Consider the following 5,110-nt stretch of genomic DNA (forward strand, 5'->3'; position numbering starts at 1 on the left):
TTTTCAGACATAAAGATCTTTTGTGACATTAAAGCCAACTTCTTTTTGTGATATTACATGTCTGTATCATGAGCATCAACAGCGCTTTATTTCACTCTTAATTAGAATTAATTTTCTTTTTCATAATTTAGTAAAGACGTTTCCCGAAACTTTTGCTACATTGTGTAATGAGTTTTTTGTTATGCTCTCACCCTTACACATGGCAGTAAAGTTATATGTGAAAAATAAAGCTTTTTGATATTGTGAATTGTAATGAGAACGGTTCAGTATATAAACAGGAGGACGGATCTGCGACTAGAGATGTTTCATAGTTGTTTTTTTTTCACATTTTCATACGTTAACTGTATTTTGGTAGCAGTTTCTATACTATGCGTGCGTACTATAGTAGTGCACTTTTTATTTATAATTTGAAAATCGTACCTTACTATTAAATCTGTTTCACGAATTTACCACAGATATCAACCTACAAAATACGAATGAATAAAGTAGCATTGGGTCATGATGAGGCTCTGACAGTGATACAGTATTGCCCCTGTTTTGGGTTTTAGTATCAATATAACCAACAATTTTGCGTCATTAAATGAGAGACTAAGAAGGGACGTGTAACCCATCATATTATACGAATTTTAGTATGAACAAATATAATTTTAGAATAAATTTAAGAATAGCATAAGTGAAGTAAATTTTAAAATTTAATAAAAAAGAACTGTCTTATTTCAGTTAAAACATAAATACAATTTTTTTCTAATATCAGCCTATAAAAAACTAATTATTATAGGCCTGATCTTTCCTTCAATCAGCATGTAGTGTCAAACATTCGTGAAATCTGGAGAAAAACAAATATTGCATGAAAACATGAGAGTGAGTGACTCTGTTAATGAATTGATTAGTTAGCTAGTGAATCTTTGCTGTGTTACTGGTCGAACATTAAGTGTGTTATTCAACCAGTTGTAACTTTGTTGTAGATATTAAAATAAATCTAATAAATAACTGTTTGTTACTTTGTTAATGTGAAGAGGGTCTAGGAAGGTCGAAACGTTGTTCTCTGCTTATCAATAAAAGTGTTAATACCCACACCAGCCGTTCTGAGATATAAGTAACAGTTTAGTTTTGTTTGCGAGTTAGACCAACTTACAAGCCTGGCAACAAGGACGCTTGACTCGCAATTAGAGGGTCGAAGATTCGAATCTCTATCACACCAAACTATGCTCGCCTTGTCAGCCATGGGTACGTTATAATATGACAATCAACCCCACTCTCTGTTGGTAAAAGGATAGCCTAAGAGTTAGCGGTGTGTGTGGTGATGACTAGTTGTCTTCCCTCTAATTAGGAACGACTAGCGCAGACAGCCCTTGTGTATCTTTGCATTAACTTCAAAACAAACCAAACTAAAAACTATCAACAAACAGTAACCTGTAGGATAAACAGGTTGCATTCGAAGAAATAAATAGCTTTTGTGGAAACAACTTTACATTATCTTTCTGACTAATCAGAAAGAACCCACTCAATGGTAGAGATAGTTATAACACTTGTTTTACGAGTATGACGATTTTGGTAAAAGTAAAATGTAATTTTAGCTAAACTTTAAAATGACAACATGTGATCAGTGTGAGGCTAGAGTTAATGAAACAGCGAAAAAAAAAGAGGGCAGAACTTTAAAAGACAGACAAAATTTTAAGAAAATTAAAAGTAGATCAAGAGAAAAGAGGCAAAAATTTAAGAGAGGAGTTAAAAGAAAGAGACGTATGGTCTATAATAGAAGATCGATCTACTCCCCAAGAGGTGGAAGAGAGGACACGGAGGATATTCAGTGTCCTTTTACACTTGACTCGTAGCTGCTTAATGTGTGGTGTACAGATCAGCTTATGGTCAAAGATAAGCCCCAAGAATTTTGTATCAGGGACGACGGGAAGAACAACTTCACCGACACAGAGGTCAGGATTGGGGTGAGTATCTCGTTGGGGGCAAGAGTGCATGCAAATGGTTTTAGAGAAAGAAAAGTTAAAACAATTTGCTGTGGTTCACTTGATGGTTGGCATTTTAAGGCGCAAAGCAACTAGGCTATCTGCGCCAAACAACCAGTACAAAATTAAAAATAAAGTAAAATTATTAACATTCGTAAAAAGGAATCATATTAACACAAAACAGAGTCCAATTTTTTAATTAAAAACTTAAATATCGTTGAAAATGCCAATGGCTCTTTAAAAATTAAAAACATTTGTAAGATGGACAGTGTCACCATCGCCAATGACACTGCCCAGCGCCAGGGTAAACCTGTGGACAAAAAATGTCTAAAATAGTGTCATCGTCCAGAGTCGTAACGACAGCAAGACAATAAAATGTTGACTGTTGTGACTTAAGCGTCACACAGACCATACATTGATGCATCAGTCACAGATAAAAGAAAACGATGACTTAACAAAGTGTGACCAATGCGTAGCCTAGTTAGGACAACTTCCTCCTTTTAATCCTTACGGAAACAAGATGGCCAAAGTTCAATAGAAGGGTTTATCTGTTAAAGATTGTTATTACTCGGCTACTAACTAGCATGGAGCTGAACCTTGAATATAGGACCATAATTCGTGTATAAAACAGGCACCGCAGTGATAGCGCCTGAGCACAGAGACTTAGCTGTCAGCGAGCTCGTTCCTGCGAATACCAACGTGGCCTGGTATCGAGAAGAACTGGATAGAAGTAGATGTTAATGAGAAATGGGTCAGTCAGTTTTGAATATCAGTGAGAACAGGGTGATAGAACAGCAGAGAGCTAAGCGAGTACAATTCGAGTACTGCTTAAATTCTATGTGATCCAGGGTATAAAATGGTGTACAGTTCGACAATGAACACAGAAACTGTAGATAGAATTCTGTGGGCAACCACCGAACCACAATAAACCATGGTAAAGCCCACAAAGTCATCTGATTTAACTATCCATATGAATGGAAATGGAAGGATGTTCAGTGCCCTTGTACACTTGACTCGTAGCTACTTAATGTGTGGTATATAGGTCAGCTATGGTAAAAAATAAGCCCCAAGAACTATTTCTCAGGGACGACAGGAAAAACAACTTCACCGACACAGAAGTCAGGATTGGGGTGAGTATCCCGTCGGTGGCAAAAATGCATGCAAACAGTTTTAGAGAGAAAAAAGTTAAACCATCTGCTGTGGTTCACTTCAGTAAATGATTGAAGGCAGTCTGTAGCTGCTGCTCAATAAACCACGTGTTTGATGACTGACAAGAGATGTGGAAGTTGTCGACATAGAGCCCATTTGCAATAGTAGAAAGGAGTTGTCCCGTGATTGCATTAGTCTTTATACTGAATAGTATGACACTCAAGACACAGTCCTGAGGGACTCCAAATTCCTGTAGAAAAGAACGGGAAAGTGTCGAACCCACATGAACTTGAAATCGCCTGCCCTTTAAAATTTTTTTAATTAAAAATGGGCAAATGGCCATGAAACCTATATGAGTGAAGGTCTCGCAAAATGCTATACCTCCACGTAGTATCGCAAACCTTCTCAAGGTCAAATAATACTGACACAAGATGTTGTCACTTCAGAAAGGCTTCTCTGACTGACGTTAAATCAAATGAGGTTGTTCACGGTGGAGAACTGTCGTCAGAACCCACACTGGGAGAGTGAAAGAAGGGTATTTGATTCGAGAAACCATATAAGATGAGCATTAACAATTCTCTCTAAGGTCTTACAGAGAGAGCTCGTCAAAGCAATTGTTCTGTAGTTTGAAGGAATCTTGGGATCCTTCCCAGGCTTAGAGAAAGGTAGAACAATAACCTTGTGCCACACATCAGGAAAATCATTCTTCTGCCAGATCTGGTAAAAAACAACCAAAATAACAGCAAGAGAAGCAAGAGAGAAATGGCGTATTATCTCGTAATGTATATCTTCAGTTCGGCCAATGTACTGTCGGACTGATGAAGAGTAAGCTTGAGTCCCACCAATGTAAAGTGGCAATTATAGTCATAGAGACGATCAGACCAAAAGGAAAGATGCAACCGTTCTGTCCGAGTTTTGATTGCTAAGAAGGTGGAAGATGAAGCACAATTGATAGATACCCAGCAAAAGCTTTTGCGATACTTTCAATGATGCTCTGGATATCAGCAACTTCTTGGCCATCAGAGAGCAAGATCAAAAGGGGAACATAATTATACTGTCCACTGACCTTCCGAATATTATCCCATGACTTTGGAACTGGTCGTAGACGAAATTCTAGTTGTGAATTTAATCCAAGTTTCCTTCTGGCTTTGAAGTCTTACCTGCCGAGCATATGCACGGAGCCCCTGAAAAGCAATATGGCTTGAAACAGTGGAATACCTACGAAAAGTATCTCAGGCCCGTTTTTGAGCCTTTCGTACCACGTGACAGCAGGATTCCCCCATGGACGACGATACCGTGGAAAACCGAGGTTTTAGGAATACACTGAATAGCTGCCTGGGTAATACAATCAGTCACTGCAGCCACGCAATCATCTATCAATGGCTTACAGACGATGGCAGGATCAAGTTCTGTCAGAGCAGTAAAAGAGAACCAGTCAGCTTGGTCCAATTTCTACTGGGGCATGCGGATGGAATGGCATTGCCCATGCCCAGTCTTTCTCAGAATGATTGGAAAATGATCACTGCCCACGTGGGTTATTGTCAACCCTCAATGAAAAGTGAGAGAAGAGTGAAAGGGAGCAGATCAAAAGATCAATAGCAGTAAAAGACTGGTTAGGTGCATGAAAATAAGTATAAAACACCAGTATTGAAGAGAGAAAGGTTGTGATCTGAGAGCATATGCTCTATGGAGTGACCCCTCCCATCAATATCAGTACAATCTTAGAGGGCATTATGTCCATTAAAGTGTCCCAGGTTTAAGAAGGGAGACAGCAACTGTTCAACAAGAGCATCAATTTCTGACTGATCATAGATCTCTCCAGGAGACAGGTAGAGAGAACAAACAGTGATGGCACAACCCAAGGAAACACAGATAGCTACGGCCTCCAAAGGTGTGTCGAGTGGCAAAGAAGGGCTGACACATGTTAATCGACCAGCAGTGCTACCTCTCCATGCACTTGTCCATCACACAACCTGTCATTTCTGTACAAAGAAAGC

This window comes from Tachypleus tridentatus, chromosome 10 (genome assembly GCF_004210375.1).
Source record: "Tachypleus tridentatus isolate NWPU-2018 chromosome 10, ASM421037v1, whole genome shotgun sequence".
Classification (NCBI taxonomy): domain Eukaryota; kingdom Metazoa; phylum Arthropoda; class Merostomata; order Xiphosura; family Limulidae; genus Tachypleus; species Tachypleus tridentatus.